The sequence below is a fragment of the Balaenoptera borealis genome, assembly GCF_965194805.1.
Source record: "Balaenoptera borealis genome assembly, chromosome: 7".
Lineage (NCBI taxonomy): Eukaryota > Metazoa > Chordata > Mammalia > Artiodactyla > Balaenopteridae > Balaenoptera > Balaenoptera borealis.
The window spans coordinates 3,971,220-3,990,189 of NC_138864.1; the positions used below are offsets into that span (position 1 = coordinate 3,971,220).

Below are 18,970 nucleotides of genomic sequence, written 5' to 3' on the forward strand. Positions count from 1 at the left end.
GACTCCTTTCCTCACAGTGCTCCAGTACCCTTTTCATCACAATGCTCCATGCCATTGTCAGCACAATGCTCCTTGGACCCTGTCATCAAAATACTCCATCCCCTTTTCATCACAATGCTCCAGATAGCCTATCATTACAATGCTCCATGTCCGTGTCATCACAATGCTCCATGCCGTTGTCATCACAATGCTCCAGAACACTTGTCATCATAACACTCCGTTCCCGTGTCATCCCATTGCTCAATGACACTTGTCATCAAAATGTTCCTTGGCCTTTGTCATCACAGTGCTCCATGATAACTTTAATCAAAATTCTACATGACCACTGTCATCACAATGCAAGATGACCAATGTCATCACAATGCCCCAGGACACGTATCATCACATTTCGCCTTGGCCCTTGTCATCTCAAGGCTGTATGAACCGTGTCATCACTAGGTTCGAGGACACTTGTCATCACAGTGATCCATGACCACTTTCATCACAATGCTCCATGAACTCTTTTATCTCAATGCTCCATGGCTTTTGTATTCACAATGCTCCATTTTCCCGATAATCGCGTTGCTCCATGAACACTTTCATCACAATGCTCCTTGACCACTGTCACCATAAGGCCCCATGACGTCTCTCATCACTGTGCTCCGAGGCCACTCTCATCAAAATGCTCCATGATCTGTGTCAGCACAATATTGCATGACACTTGTCATCACAATGCTCCATGATCCCGGTAATCACAATGATCCGGGCCAATGTCATCACAATGCTCCATGTCCCCTGTAATCACAATGCTCCATGCCCTTGTCATCACAATGCTCCAGGTCTGTTGTCATCACCATGCTTCATGCCCATGTCATCACAATGCTCCGTGAATCCTGTCTTCACAATGCTCCATGGCCCATGTCATCACAATGCTCCATGACCACTGTCATCACAATTCTCCAAGGCCCCTCTCATCACAATGCTCCACGACACTTGTCATCACATTGCTCCATAACACCTGTCATCACAGTGTTCCCTGCCCATGTCATCACAATGCTCCATGTCCCATATAATCACAACGCTCCATGCCTGTTTCCTCACAATGCTCCAGAATTCTTGTCATCACAATGTTCCATGACCGTGGCATCACAATGCTCCATGGCCCTTGTCATCACAATGCTCCAGAATTCTTGTCATCACAATGTTCCATGACCGTGGCATCACAATGCTACATGACCCTGGTCATCACAGTTCTCCATGACCTTTGTCATCACAATGCTCTATGTCGCTTATCATCACAATTCTCAATGACCACTTTAATCATAACGCTCGCTGACCATTTTCATCACATTTCTCTATTGTCATTACAATTCCCCATGTCCCCTTTCTTCACAATGCTCCATGATGCCTGTCATCACAAAGCTCCATGGCTTTTGTTATCACAATGCTCCAGGACCAGTTTCATCACAATACTCCATCCCCCTTGTCATCACAATGCACAATGAAACCTTTCATTACAATGCTCCATGACACTTGTCATCACAATGCTCCATGGCCTTTATCGTCACAATGCTCCCAGGCACTTTTCATTACGATGTTCCATGAAAACTTTCATCACATTTCTCCATGACCATTGTCATCACAATAGTCCATACCCTTGTCAACACAATGCTGCATAATCCCTGTCATCACAATTCTCCATGACTGCTGTCATCACAATAATCCAGGACAATTTTCATAACAATGCTTCATGCCCCCAGTCATCACAGTGCTCCATGACACCTTTCAGCACAATTCCTAGATGATCAATGTCATCACAATGCCCCATGACACCTGTCGTCACAATTCGCTATGACCCTTGTCATCACAATACTCGATGAACCGTGTCATCACAGTGTTCCAGGACACATGTCATCACAATGATCCATGACGACTTTCATCACAATGCTCCAATACACCTGTCATCACAATGCTCCATGGCCCCTGTTATCATATTGCTCCATGATCTCTTTCATCACAATGCTCCATGACCACTGTCATCACCATGCCTCATGACGCCTGTCATCTCAATGCTCCATGGCCCCTTTCATCACAATGCTCCATGAACCCAGTCATCACAATGTTCCCTGCCCTTTTCATCACAATGCTCCATGGGCCCTGTCATCACAATGCACCATGCCCTTGTCATCAAAACGCTCCAGAACTCCTGTCATCATAATGCTCCATGCCAATGTCATCAAAATGCCCCATGACACTTGTCATCACAATGCTCAATGGCCTGTGTCCTCACAATGTTCCATGGCCCCTGTCATCACAATGCTCCATGCCAATGTCATCAAAATGCCCCATGACACTTGTCATCACAATGCTCCATGGCCCTTGTCATCACAATGTTCCATGGCCCCTGTCGTCACAGTGCTCCATGATACCTTTCATCACAATTCTAGATGACCCCTGTCATCACAATGCCCCCTGACAGATGTCATCACAATTCGCCATGGTCCTTGTCATCACAATGCTCCATGAACTGTGTCATCACAAGGTTCCAGGACACTTGTCATCACAATGATCCATGATCACTTTCATCACAATGCTCCATGAACCCTGACATCTCAAAGCTCCATAGCCTTTGTATTCACAGTGCTCCATGGCCCCTGTAATCACAGTGCTCCATGACCCCTTTCATCACAATGCTCCAAGACCCCTGTCATCACAGTGCCCCATGACGCCGGCCATCACAAATCTCCAAGGCCTCTGTTACCAAAAAGCTCCATGACCACTCTCATCAGAAAGATCTCTGCCCATATCATCACAATGCTCCTTGTCACCTTTAATCACAATGCTCCATGCCCTTTCATCACAATGCTCCAGAATTCTTGTCATCGCAATGTTCCTTGACCGTGTCATCACAATGCTCCATGACCCTTGTCATCACAAAGCTCCATGACCCCTGTCATCACAATGATCCATGACTCCTTTCCTCACAGTGCTCCAGTACCCTTTTCATCACAATGCTCCATGCCATTGTCAGCACAATGCTCCTTGGACCCTGTCATCAAAATGCTCCATCCCCTTTTCATCACAATGCTCCAGATAGCCTATCATTACAATGCTCCATGTCCGTGTCATCACAATGCTCCATGCCATTGTCATCACAATGCTCCATGGCCCCTGTAATCACAATGCTCCATGCCCTTGTCATCACAATGCTCCAGGTCTGTTGTCATCACCATGCTTCATGACCGTGTCATCACAATGCTCCGTGAATCTTGTCTTCACAATGCTCCATGGCCCATGTCATCACAATGTTCCATTACCACTGTCATCACAATTCTCCAACCCCCTCTCATCACAATGCTCAACGACACTTGTCATCACATTGCTCCATAACACCTGTCATCACAGTGTTCCCTGCCCATGTCATCACAATGTTCCCTTTCCCCTATAATCACAATGCTCCATGCCTGTTTCCTCACAATGCTCCAGAATTCTTGTCATCACAATGTTCCATGACCGTGGCATCACAATGCTCCATGGCCCTTGTCATCACAATGCTCCAGAATTCTTGTCATCACAATGTTCCATGACCGTGGCATCACAATGGTACATGACCCTGGTCATCACAGTTCTCCATGACCTTTGTCATCACAATGCTCTATGTCGCTTATCATCACAATTCTCAATGACCACTTTAATCATAACGCTCGCTGACCATTTTCATCACATTTCTCTATTGTCATTACAATTCCCCATGCCCCTTTCTTCACAATGCTCCATGATGCCTGTCATCACAAAGCTCCATGGCTTTTGTTATCACAATGCTCCAGGACCAGTTTCATCACAATACTCCATCCCCCTTGTCATCACAGTGCACGATGAAACCTGTCATTACAATGCTCCATGACACTTGTCATCACAATGCTTCATGGTCTTTATCGTCACAATGCTCCCAGGCACTTTTCATTACGATGTTCCATGAAAACTTTCATCACATTGCTCCATGACCATTGTCATCACAATAGTCCATACCCTTGTCAACACAATGCTGCATAATCCCTGTCATCACAATTCTCCATGACTGCTGTCATCACAATAATCCAGGACAATTTTCATAACAATGCTTCATGCCCCCAGTCATCACAGTGCTCCATGACACCTTTCATCACAATTCCTAGATGATCAATGTCATCACAATGCCCCATGACACCTGTCGCCACAATTCGCTATGACCCTTGTCATCACAATACTCGATGAACCGTGTCATCACAGTGTTCCAGGACACATGCCATCACAATGATCCATGACGACTTTCATCACAATGCTCCAATACACCTGTCATCACAATGCTCCATGGCCCCTGTTATCATATTGCTCCATGATCTCTTTTATCACAATGCTCCATGACCACTGTCATCACCATGCCTCATGACGCCTGTCATCTCAAAGCTCCATGGCCCCTTTCATCACAATGCTCCATGAACTCAGTCATCACAATGTTCCCTGCCCTTTTCATCACAATGCTCCAGAATTCTTGTCATCGCAATGTTCCTTGACCGTGTCATCACAATGCTCCATGACCCTTGTCATCACAAAGCTCCATGACCCCTGTCCTCACAATGATCCATGACTCCTTTCCTCACAGTGCTCCAGTACCCTTTTCAGCACAATGCTCCATGCCATTGTCAGCACAATGCTCCTTGGACCCTGTCATCAAAATGCTCCATCCCCTTTTCATCACAATGCTCCAGATAGCCTATCATTACAATGCTCCATGTCCGTGTCATCACAATGCTCCATGCCATTGTCATCACAATGCTCCATGGCCCCTGTAATCACAATGCTCCATGCCCTTGTCATCACAATGCTCCATGCCGTTGTCATCACAATGCTCCATGGCCCCTGTAATCACAATGCTCCATGCCAATGTCATCAAAATGCCCCATGACACTTGTCATCACAATGCTCCATGGCCTTTGTCATCACAATGTTCCATGGCCCCTGTCATCACAGTGCTCCATGATACCTTTCATCACAATTCTAGATGACCACTGTCATCACAATGCCCCATGACAGATGTCATCACAATTCGCCATGGTCCTTGTCATCACAATGCTCCATGAACCGTGTCATCACAAGGTTCCAGGACACTTCTCATCACAATGATCCATGATCACTTTCATCACAATGCTCCATGAAACCTGTCATCTCAATGCTCCATAGCCTTTGTATTAACAATGCTCCATGGTCCCTGTTATCACAGTGCTCCATGACCCCTTTCTTCACAATGCTCCAAGACCCCTGTCATCACAATGCTCCATGGCCCCTGTTATCATATTGCTCCATGATCTCTTTCATCACAATGCTCCATGACCACTGTCATCACCATGCCTCATGACGCCTGTCATGTCAATGCTCCATGGCCCCTTTCATCACAATGCTCCATGAACTCAGTCATCACAGTGTTCCCTGCCCTTTTCATCACAATGCTCCATGGGCCCTGTCATCACAATGCTCCATGCCCTTGTCATCAAAATGCTCCAGAACTCTTGTCATCATAATGCTCCATGCCAATGGCATCAAAATGCCCCATGACACTTGTCATCACAATGCTCCATGGCCTGTGTCCTCACAATGTTCCATGGCCCCTGTCATCACAATGCTCCATGCCAATGTCATCAAAATGCCCCATGACACTTGTCATCACAATGCTCCATGGCCTTTGTCATCACAATGTTCCATGGCCCCTGTCATCACAGTGCTCCATGATACGTTTCATCACAATTCTAGATGACCACTGTCATCACAATGCCCCATGACAGATGTCATCACAATTCGCCATGGTCCTTGTCATCACAATGCTCCATGAACCGTGACATCACAAGGTTCCAGGACACTTGTCATCACAATGATCCATGATCACTTTCATCACAATGCTCCATGAAACCTGACATCTCAAAGCTTCATAGCCTTTGTATTCACAGTGCTCCATGGCCCCTATAATCACAGTGCTCCACGGCCCCTATAATCACAGTGCTCCATGACCCCTTTCATCACAATGCTCCAAGACCCCTGTCATCACAATGCCCCATGACGCCTGCCATCACAAATCTCCAAGGCCTCTCTAACCAAAAAGCTCCATGTCCACTGTCATCACAAAGATCTCTGCCCATATCATCACAATGCTCCTTGTCACCTTTAATCACAATGCTCCATGCCCTTTCATCACAATGCTCCAGAATTCTTGTCATCGCAATGTTCCTTGACCGTGTCATCACAATGCTCCATGACCCTTGTCATCACAAAGCTCCATGACCCCTGTCCTCACAATGATCCATGACTCCTTTCCTCACAGTGCTCCAGTACCCTTTTCATCACAATGCTCCATGCCATTGTCAGCACAATGCTCCTTGGACCCTGTCATCAAAATACTCCATCCCCTTTTCATCACAATGCTCCAGATAGCCTATCATTACAATGCTCCATGTCCGTGTCATCACAATGCTCCATGCCGTTGTCATCACAATGCTCCAGAACACTTGTCATCATAACACTCCGTTCCCGTGTCATCCCATTGCTCAATGACACTTGTCATCAAAATGTTCCTTGGCCTTTGTCATCACAGTGCTCCATGATAACTTTAATCAAAATTCTACATGACCACTGTCATCACAATGCAAGATGACCAATGTCATCACAATGCCCCAGGACACGTATCATCACATTTCGCCTTGGCCCTTGTCATCTCAAGGCTGTATGAACCGTGTCATCACTAGGTTCGAGGACACTTGTCATCACAGTGATCCATGACCACTTTCATCACAATGCTCCATGAACTCTTTTATCTCAATGCTCCATGGCTTTTGTATTCACAATGCTCCATTTTCCCGATAATCGCGTTGCTCCATGAACACTTTCATCACAATGCTCCTTGACCACTGTCACCATAAGGCCCCATGACGTCTCTCATCACTGTGCTCCGAGGCCACTCTCATCAAAATGCTCCATGATCTGTGTCAGCACAATATTGCATGACACTTGTCATCACAATGCTCCATGATCCCGGTAATCACAATGATCCGGGCCAATGTCATCACAATGCTCCATGTCCCCTGTAATCACAATGCTCCATGCCCTTGTCATCACAATGCTCCAGGTCTGTTGTCATCACCATGCTTCATGCCCATGTCATCACAATGCTCCGTGAATCCTGTCTTCACAATGCTCCATGGCCCATGTCATCACAATGCTCCATGACCACTGTCATCACAATTCTCCAAGGCCCCTCTCATCACAATGCTCCACGACACTTGTCATCACATTGCTCCATAACACCTGTCATCACAGTGTTCCCTGCCCATGTCATCACAATGCTCCATGTCCCATATAATCACAACGCTCCATGCCTGTTTCCTCACAATGCTCCAGAATTCTTGTCATCACAATGTTCCATGACCATGGCATCACAATGCTCCATGGCCCTTGTCATCACAATGCTCCAGAATTCTTGTCATCACAATGTTCCATGACCGTGTCATCACAATGGTACATGACCCTGGTCATCACAGTTCTCCATGACCTTTGTCATCACAATGCTCTATGTCGCTTATCATCACAATTCTCAATGACCACTTTAATCATAACGCTCGCTGACCATTTTCATCACATTTCTCTATTGTCATTACAATTCCCCATGTCCCCTTTCTTCACAATGCTCCATGATGCCTGTCATCACAAAGCTCCATGGCTTTTGTTATCACAATGCTCCAGGACCAGTTTCATCACAATACTCCATCCCCCTTGTCATCACAATGCACAATGAAACCTTTCATTACAATGCTCCATGACACTTGTCATCACAATGCTCCATGGCCTTTATCGTCACAATGCTCCCAGGCACTTTTCATTACGATGTTCCATGAAAACTTTCATCACATTTCTCCATGACCATTGTCATCACAATAGTCCATACCCTTGTCAACACAATGCTGCATAATCCCTGTCATCACAATTCTCCATGACTGCTGTCATCACAATAATCCAGGACAATTTTCATAACAATGCTTCATGCCCCCAGTCATCACAGTGCTCCATGACACCTTTCAGCACAATTCCTAGATGATCAATGTCATCACAATGCCCCATGACACCTGTCGTCACAATTCGCTATGACCCTTGTCATCACAATACTCGATGAACCGTGTCATCACAGTGTTCCAGGACACATGTCATCACAATGATCCATGACGACTTTCATCACAATGCTCCAATACACCTGTCATCACAATGCTCCATGGCCCCTGTTATCATATTGCTCCATGATCTCTTTCATCACAGTGCTCCATGACCACTGTCATCACCATGCCTCATGACGCCTGTCATCTCAATGCTCCATGGCCCCTTTCATCACAATGCTCCATGAACCCAGTCATCACAATGTTCCCTGCCCTTTTCATCACAATGCTCCATGGGCCCTGTCATCACAATGCACCATGCCCTTGTCATCAAAACGCTCCAGAACTCCTGTCATCATAATGCTCCATGCCAATGTCATCAAAATGCCCCATGACACTTGTCATCACAATGCTCAATGGCCTGTGTCCTCACAATGTTCCATGGCCCCTGTCATCACAATGCTCCATGCCAATGTCATCAAAATGCCCCATGACACTTGTCATCACAATGCTCCATGGCCCTTGTCATCACAATGTTCCATGGCCCCTGTCGTCACAGTGCTCCATGATACCTTTCATCACAATTCTAGATGACCACTGTCATCACAATGGCCCCTGACAGATGTCATCACAATTCGCCATGGTCCTTGTCATCACAATGCTCCATGAACTGTGTCATCACAAGGTTCCAGGACACTTCTCATCACAATGATCCATGATCACTTTCATCACAATGCTCCATGAAACCTGTCATCTCAATGCTCCATAGCCTTTGTATTAACAATGCTCCATGGTCCCTGTAATCACAGTGCTCCATGACCCCTGTCATCACAATGCCCCATGACTCCTGCCATCACAAATCTCCAAGGCCTCTCTTACCAAAAAGCTCCATGACCACTCTCATCACAAAGATCTCTGCCCATATCATCACAATGCTCCTTGTCACCTTTAATCACAATGCTCCATGCCCTTTCATCACAATGCTCCAGAATTCTTGTCATCGCAATGTTCCTTGACCGTGTCATCACAATGCTCCATGACCCTTGTCATCACAAAGCTCCATGACCCCTGTCATCACAATGATCCATGACTCCTTTCCTCACAGTGCTCCAGTACCCTTTTCATCACAATGCTCCATGCCATTGTCAGCACAATGCTCCTTGGACCCTGTCATCAAAATGCTCCATCCCCTTTTCATCACAATGCTCCAGATAGCCTATCATTACAATGCTCCATGTCCGTGTCATCACAATGCTCCATGCCATTGTCATCACAATGCTCCATGGCCCCTGTAATCACAATGCTCCATGCCCTTGTCATCACAATGCTCCAGGTCTGTTGTCATCACCATGCTTCATGACCGTGTCATCACAATGCTCCGTGAATCTTGTCTTCACAATGCTCCATGGCCCATGTCATCACAATGCTCCATGACCACTGTCATCACAATTCTCCAAGGCCCCTCTCATCACAATGCTCAACGACACTTGTCATCACATTGCTCCATAACACCTGTCATCACAGTGTTCCCTGCCCATGTCATCACAATGTTCCCTTTCCCCTATAATCACAATGCTCCATGCCTGTTTCCTCACAATGCTCCAGAATTCTTGTCATCACAATGTTCCATGACCGTGGCATCACAATGCTCCATGGCCCTTGTCATCACAATGCTCCAGAATTCTTGTCATCACAATGTTCCATGACCGTGGCATCACAATGGTACATGACCCTGGTCATCACAGTTCTCCATGACCTTTGTCATCACAATGCTCTATGTCGCTTATCATCACAATTCTCAATGACCACTTTAATCATAACGCTCGCTGACCATTTTCATCACATTTCTCTATTGTCATTACAATTCCCCATGCCCCTTTCTTCACAATGCTCCATGATGCCTGTCATCACAAAGCTCCATGGCTTTTGTTATCACAATGCTCCAGGACCAGTTTCATCACAATACTCCATCCCCCTTGTCATCCCAGTGCACGATGAAACCATTCATTACAATGCTCCATGACACTTGTCATCACAATGCTCCATGGTCTTTATCGTCACAATGCTCCCAGGCACTTTTCATTACGATGTTCCATGAAAACATTCATCACATTTCTCCATGACCATTGTCATCACAATAGTCCATACCCTTGTCAACACAATGCTGCATAATCCCTGTCATCACAATTCTCCATGACTGCTGTCATCACAATAATCCAGGACAATTTTCATAACAATGCTTCATGCCCCCAGTCATCACAGTGCTCCATGACACCTTTCATCACAATTCCTAGATGATCAATGTCATCAGAATGCCCCATGACACCTGTCGTCACAATTCGCTATGACCCTTGTCATCACAATACTCGATGAACCGTGTCATCACAGTGTTCCAGGACACATGTCATCACAATGATCCATGACGACTTTCATCACAATGCTCCAATACACCTGTCATCACAATGCTCCATGGCCCCTGTTATCATATTGCTCCATGATCTCTTTCATCACAATGCTCCATGACCACTGTCATCACCATGCCTCATGACGCCTGTCATCTCAATGCTCCATGGCCCCTTTCATCACAATGCTCCATGAACTCAGTCATCACAATGTTCCCTGCCCTTTTCATCACAATGCTCCATGGGCCCTGTCATCACAATGCTCCATGCCCTTGTCATCAAAATGCTCCAGAACTCTTGTCATCATAATGCTCCATGCCAATGGCATCAAAATGCCCCATGACACTTGTCATCACAATGCTCCATGGCCTGTGTCCTCACAATGTTCCATGGCCCCTGTCATCACAATGCTCCATGCCAATGTCATCAAAATGCCCCATGACACTTGTCATCACAATGCTCCATGGCCTTTGTCATCACAATGTTCCATGGCCCCTGTCATCACAGTGCTCCTTGATACGTTTCATCACAATTCTAGATGACCACTGTCATCACAATGCCCCATGACAGATGTCATCACAATTCGCCATGGTCCTTGTCATCACAATGCTCCATGAACCGTGACATCACAAGGTTCCAGGACACTTGTCATCTCAATGATCCATGATCACTTTCATCACAATGCTCCATGAAACCTGACATCTCAAAGCTTCATAGCCTTTGTATTCACAGTGCTCCATGGCCCCTGTAATCACAGTGCTCCATGACCCCTTTCATCACAATGCTCCAAGACCCCTGTCATCACAATGCCCCATGACGCCTGCCATCACAAATCTCCAAGGCCTCTCTTACCAAAAAGCTCCATGTCCACGGTCATCACAAAGATCTCTGCCCATATCATCACAATGCTCCTTGTCACCTTTAATCACAATGCTCCATGCCCTTTCATCACAATGCTCCAGAATTCTTGTCATCGCAATGTTCCTTGACCGTGTCATCACAATGCTCCATGACCCTTGTCATCACAAAGCTCCATGACCCCTGTCCTCACAATGATCCATGACTCCTTTCCTCACAGTGCTCCAGTACCCTTTTCAGCACAATGCTCCATGCCATTGTCAGCACAATGCTCCTTGGACCCTGTCATCAAAATGCTCCATCCCCTTTTCATCACAATGCTCCAGATAGCCTATCATTACAATGCTCCATGTCCGTGTCATCACAATGCTCCATGCCATTGTCATCACAATGCTCCATGGCCCCTGTAATCACAATGCTCCATGCCCTTGTCATCACAATGCTCCATGCCGTTGTCATCACAATGCTCCATGGCCCCTGTAATCACAATGCTCCATGCCAATGTCATCAAAATGCCCCATGACACTTGTCATCACAATGCTCCATGGCCTTTGTCATCACAATGTTCCATGGCCCCTGTCATCACAGTGCTCCATGATACCTTTCATCACAATTCTAGATGACCACTGTCATCACAATGCCCCATGACAGATGTCATCACAATTCGCCATGGTCCTTGTCATCACAATGCTCCATGAACCGTGTCATCACAAGGTTCCAGGACACTTCTCATCACAATGATCCATGATCACTTTCATCACAATGCTCCATGAAACCTGTCATCTCAATGCTCCATAGCCTTTGTATTAACAATGCTCCATGGTCCCTGTTATCACAGTGCTCCATGACCCCTTTCTTCACAATGCTCCAAGACCCCTGTCATCACAATGCTCCATGGCCCCTGTTATCATATTGCTCCATGATCTCTTTCATCACAATGCTCCATGACCACTGTCATCACCATGCCTCATGACGCCTGTCATCTCAATGCTCCATGGCCCCTTTCATCACAATGCTCCATGAACTCAGTCATCACAGTGTTCCCTGCCCTTTTCATCACAATGCTCCATGGGCCCTGTCATCACAATGCTCCATGCCCTTGTCATCAAAATGCTCCAGAACTCTTGTCATCATAATGCTCCATGCCAATGGCATCAAAATGCCCCATGACACTTGTCATCACAATGCTCCATGGCCTGTGTCCTCACAATGTTCCTTGGCCCCTGTCATCACAATGCTCCATGCCAATGTCATCAAAATGCCCCATGACACTTGTCATCACAATGCTCCATGGCCTTTGTCATCACAATGTTCCATGGCCCCTGTCATCACAGTGCTCCATGATACGTTTCATCACAATTCTAGATGACCACTGTCATCACAATGCCCCATGACAGATGTCATCACAATTCGCCATGGTCCTTGTCATCACAATGCTCCATGAACCGTGACATCACAAGGTTCCAGGACACTTGTCATCACAATGATCCATGATCACTTTCATCACAATGCTCCATGAAACCTGACATCTCAAAGCTTCATAGCCTTTGTATTCACAGTGCTCCATGGCCCCTATAATCACAGTGCTCCATGGCCCCTATAATCACAGTGCTCCATGACCCCTTTCATCACAATGCTCCAAGACCCCTGTCATCACAATGCCCCATGACGCCTGCCATCACAAATCTCCAAGGCCTCTCTAACCAAAAAGCTCCATGTCCACTGTCATCACAAAGATCTCTGCCCATATCATCACAATGCTCCTTGTCACCTTTAATCACAATGCTCCATGCCCTTTCATCACAATGCTCCAGAATTCTTGTCATCGCAATGTTCCTTGACCGTGTCATCACAATGCTCCATGACCCTTGTCATCACAAAGCTCCATGACCCCTGTCCTCACAATGATCCATGACTCCTTTCCTCACAGTGCTCCAGTACCCTTTTCATCACAATGCTCCATGCCATTGTCAGCACAATGCTCCTTGGACCCTGTCATCAAAATACTCCATCCCCTTTTCATCACAATGCTCCAGATAGCCTATCATTACAATGCTCCATGTCCGTGTCATCACAATGCTCCATGCCGTTGTCATCACAATGCTCCAGAACACTTGTCATCATAACACTCCGTTCCCGTGTCATCCCATTGCTCAATGACACTTGTCATCAAAATGTTCCTTGGCCTTTGTCATCACAGTGCTCCATGATAACTTTAATCAAAATTCTACATGACCACTGTCATCACAATGCAAGATGACCAATGTCATCACAATGCCCCAGGACACGTATCATCACATTTCGCCTTGGCCCTTGTCATCTCAAGGCTGTATGAACCGTGTCATCACTAGGTTCGAGGACACTTGTCATCACAGTGATCCATGACCACTTTCATCACAATGCTCCATGAACTCTTTTATCTCAATGCTCCATGGCTTTTGTATTCACAATGCTCCATTTTCCCGATAATCGCGTTGCTCCATGAACACTTTCATCACAATGCTCCTTGACCACTGTCACCATAAGGCCCCATGACGTCTCTCATCACTGTGCTCCGAGGCCACTCTCATCAAAATGCTCCATGATCTGTGTCAGCACAATATTGCATGACACTTGTCATCACAATGCTCCATGATCCCGGTAATCACAATGATCCGGGCCAATGTCATCACAATGCTCCATGTCCCCTGTAATCACAATGCTCCATGCCCTTGTCATCACAATGCTCCAGGTCTGTTGTCATCACCATGCTTCATGCCCATGTCATCACAATGCTCCGTGAATCCTGTCTTCACAATGCTCCATGGCCCATGTCATCACAATGCTCCATGACCACTGTCATCACAATTCTCCAAGGCCCCTCTCATCACAATGCTCCACGACACTTGTCATCACATTGCTCCATAACACCTGTCATCACAGTGTTCCCTGCCCATGTCATCACAATGCTCCATGTCCCATATAATCACAACGCTCCATGCCTGTTTCCTCACAATGCTCCAGAATTCTTGTCATCACAATGTTCCATGACCGTGGCATCACAATGCTCCATGGCCCTTGTCATCACAATGCTCCAGAATTCTTGTCATCACAATGTTCCATGACCGTGGCATCACAATGCTACATGACCCTGGTCATCACAGTTCTCCATGACCTTTGTCATCACAATGCTCTATGTCGCTTATCATCACAATTCTCAATGACCACTTTAATCATAACGCTCGCTGACCATTTTCATCACATTTCTCTATTGTCATTACAATTCCCCATGTCCCCTTTCTTCACAATGCTCCATGATGCCTGTCATCACAAAGCTCCATGGCTTTTGTTATCACAATGCTCCAGGACCAGTTTCATCACAATACTCCATCCCCCTTGTCATCACAATGCACAATGAAACCTTTCATTACAATGCTCCATGACACTTGTCATCACAATGCTCCATGGCCTTTATCGTCACAATGCTCCCAGGCACTTTTCATTACGATGTTCCATGAAAACTTTCATCACATTTCTCCATGACCATTGTCATCACAATAGTCCATACCCTTGTCAACACAATGCTGCATAATCCCTGTCATCACAATTCTCCATGACTGCTGTCATCACAATAATCCAGGACAATTTTCATAACAATGCTTCATGCCCCCAGTCATCACAGTGCTCCATGACACCTTTCAGCACAATTCCTAGATGATCAATGTCATCACAATGCCCCATGACACCTGTCGTCACAATTCGCTATGACCCTTGTCATCACAATACTCGATGAACCGTGTCATCACAGTGTTCCAGGACACATGTCATCACAATGATCCATGACGACTTTCATCACAATGCTCCAATACACCTGTCATCACAATGCTCCATGGCCCCTGTTATCATATTGCTCCATGATCTCTTTCATCACAATGCTCCATGACCACTGTCATCACCATGCCTCATGACGCCTGTCATCTCAATGCTCCATGGCCCCTTTCATCACAATGCTCCATGAACCCAGTCATCACAATGTTCCCTGCCCTTTTCATCACAATGCTCCATGGGCCCTGTCATCACAATGCACCATGCCCTTGTCATCAAAACGCTCCAGAACTCCTGTCATCATAATGCTCCATGCCAATGTCATCAAAATGCCCCATGACACTTGTCATCACAATGCTCAATGGCCTGTGTCCTCACAATGTTCCATGGCCCCTGTCATCACAATGCTCCATGCCAATGTCATCAAAATGCCCCATGACACTTGTCATCACAATGCTCCATGGCCCTTGTCATCACAATGTTCCATGGCCCCTGTCGTCACAGTGCTCCATGATACCTTTCATCACAATTCTAGATGACCCCTGTCATCACAATGCCCCCTGACAGATGTCATCACAATTCGCCATGGTCCTTGTCATCACAATGCTCCATGAACTGTGTCATCACAAGGTTCCAGGACACTTGTCATCACAATGATCCATGATCACTTTCATCACAATGCTCCATGAACCCTGACATCTCAAAGCTCCATAGCCTTTGTATTCACAGTGCTCCATGGCCCCTGTAATCACAGTGCTCCATGACCCCTTTCATCACAATGCTCCAAGACCCCTGTCATCACAGTGCCCCATGACGCCGGCCATCACAAATCTCCAAGGCCTCTGTTACCAAAAAGCTCCATGACCACTCTCATCAGAAAGATCTCTGCCCATATCATCACAATGCTCCTTGTCACCTTTAATCACAATGCTCCATGCCCTTTCATCACAATGCTCCAGAATTCTTGTCATCGCAATGTTCCTTGACCGTGTCATCACAATGCTCCATGACCCTTGTCATCACAAAGCTCCATGACCCCTGTCATCACAATGATCCATGACTCCTTTCCTCACAGTGCTCCAGTACCCTTTTCATCACAATGCTCCATGCCATTGTCAGCACAATGCTCCTTGGACCCTGTCATCAAAATGCTCCATCCCCTTTTCATCACAATGCTCCAGATAGCCTATCATTACAATGCTCCATGTCCGTGTCATCACAATGCTCCATGCCATTGTCATCACAATGCTCCATGGCCCCTGTAATCACAATGCTCCATGCCCTTGTCATCACAATGCTCCAGGTCTGTTGTCATCACCATGCTTCATGACCGTGTCATCACAATGCTCCGTGAATCTTGTCTTCACAATGCTCCATGGCCCATGTCATCACAATGTTCCATTACCACTGTCATCACAATTCTCCAACCCCCTCTCATCACAATGCTCAACGACACTTGTCATCACATTGCTCCATAACACCTGTCATCACAGTGTTCCCTGCCCATGTCATCACAATGTTCCCTTTCCCCTATAATCACAATGCTCCATGCCTGTTTCCTCACAATGCTCCAGAATTCTTGTCATCACAATGTTCCATGACCGTGGCATCACAATGCTCCATGGCCCTTGTCATCACAATGCTCCAGAATTCTTGTCATCACAATGTTCCATGACCGTGGCATCACAATGGTACATGACCCTGGTCATCACAGTTCTCCATGACCTTTGTCATCACAATGCTCTATGTCGCTTATCATCACAATTCTCAATGACCACTTTAATCATAACGCTCGCTGACCATTTTCATCACATTTCTCTATTGTCATTACAATTCCCCATGCCCCTTTCTTCACAATGCTCCATGATGCCTGTCATCACAAAGCTCCATGGCTTTTGTTATCACAATGCTCCAGGACCAGTTTCATCACAATACTCCATCCCCCTTGTCATCACAGTGCACGATGAAACCTGTCATTACAATGCTCCATGACACTTGTCATCACAATGCTTCATGGTCTTTATCGTCACAATGCTCCCAGGCACTTTTCATTACGATGTTCCATGAAAACTTTCATCACATTGCTCCATGACCATTGTCATCACAATAGTCCATACCCTTGTCAACACAATGCTGCATAATCCCTGTCATCACAATTCTCCATGACTGCTGTCATCACAATAATCCAGGACAATTTTCATAACAATGCTTCATGCCCCCAGTCATCACAGTGCTCCATGACACCTTTCATCACAATTCCTAGATGATCAATGTCATCACAATGCCCCATGACACCTGTCGCCACAATTCGCTATGACCCTTGTCATCACAATACTCGATGAACCGTGTCATCACAGTGTTCCAGGACACATGCCATCACAATGATCCATGACGACTTTCATCACAATGCTCCAATACACCTGTCATCACAATGCTCCATGGCCCCTGTTATCATATTGCTCCATGATCTCTTTTATCACAATGCTCCATGACCACTGTCATCACCATGCCTCATGACGCCTGTCATCTCAAAGCTCCATGGCCCCTTTCATCACAATGCTCCATGAACTCAGTCATCACAATGTTCCCTGCCCTTTTCATCACAATGCTCCAGAATTCTTGTCATCGCAATGTTCCTTGACCGTGTCATCACAATGCTCCATGACCCTTGTCATCACAAAGCTCCATGACCCCTGTCCTCACAATGATCCATGACTCCTTTCCTCACAGTGCTCCAGTACCCTTTTCAGCACAATGCTCCATGCCATTGTCAGCACAATGCTCCTTGGACCCTGTCATCAAAATGCTCCATCCCCTTTTCATCACAATGCTCCAGATAGCCTATCATTACAATGCTCCATGTCCGTGTCATCACAATGCTCCATGCCATTGTCATCACAATGCTCCATGGCCCCTGTAATCACAATGCTCCATGCCCTTGTCATCACAATGCTCCATGCCGTTGTCATCACAATGCTCCATGGCCCCTGTAATCACAATGCTCCATGCCAATGTCATCAAAATGCCCCATGACACTTGTCATCACAATGCTCCATGGCCTTTGTCATCACAATGTTCCATGGCCCCTGTCATCACAGTGCTCCATGATACCTTTCATCACAATTCTAGATGACCACTGTCATCACAATGCCCCATGACAGATGTCATCACAATTCGCCATGGTCCTTGTCATCACAATGCTCCATGAACCGTGTCATCACAAGGTTCCAGGACACTTCTCATCACAATGATCCATGATCACTTTCATCACAATGCTCCATGAAACCTGTCATCTCAATGCTCCATAGCCTTTGTATTAACAATGCTCCATGGTCCCTGTTATCACAGTGCTCCATGACCCCTTTCTTCACAATGCTCCAAGACCCCTGTCATCACAATGCTCCATGGCCCCTGTTATCATATTGCTCCATGATCTCTTTCATCACAATGCTCCATGACCACTGTCATCACCATGCCTCATGACGCCTGTCATGTCAATGCTCCATGGCCCCTTTCATCACAATGCTCCATGAACTCAGTCATCACAGTGTTCCCTGCCCTTTTCATCACAATGCTCCATGGGCCCTGTCATCACAATGCTCCATGCCCTTGTCATCAAAATGCTCCAGAACTCTTGTCATCATAATGCTCCATGCCAATGGCATCAAAATGCCCCATGACACTTGTCATCACAATGCTCCATGGCCTGTGTCCTCACAATGTTCCATGGCCCCTGTCATCACAATGCTCCATGCC

The 18,970-nt window shown here is 46.2% G+C and overlaps 3 long non-coding RNA genes across 3 annotated transcripts; all 3 read right to left on the minus strand.

Moving 5' to 3' along the window:
• Positions 1-1,290: 1,290 nt before the first annotated feature.
• LOC309631858 lies at positions 1,291-2,725 on the minus strand. The gene is made up of 2 exons (XR_014246619.1): positions 2,357-2,725; positions 1,291-1,535 (listed from the first exon to the last, which is right to left on the minus strand). It is a non-coding gene; the product is annotated as an uncharacterized lncRNA (long non-coding RNA).
• Positions 2,726-7,604: 4,879 nt separating this feature from the next.
• Positions 7,605-8,896, minus strand: LOC309632125. Its single transcript, XR_014246746.1, has 2 exons — positions 8,671-8,896; positions 7,605-7,849 (listed from the first exon to the last, which is right to left on the minus strand). It is a non-coding gene; the product is annotated as an uncharacterized lncRNA (long non-coding RNA).
• A 5,717-nt stretch (positions 8,897-14,613) lies between these two features.
• Positions 14,614-16,048, minus strand: LOC309631600. Its single transcript, XR_014246399.1, has 2 exons — positions 15,680-16,048; positions 14,614-14,858 (listed from the first exon to the last, which is right to left on the minus strand). It is a non-coding gene; the product is annotated as an uncharacterized lncRNA (long non-coding RNA).
• Positions 16,049-18,970: the final 2,922 nt, after the last annotated feature.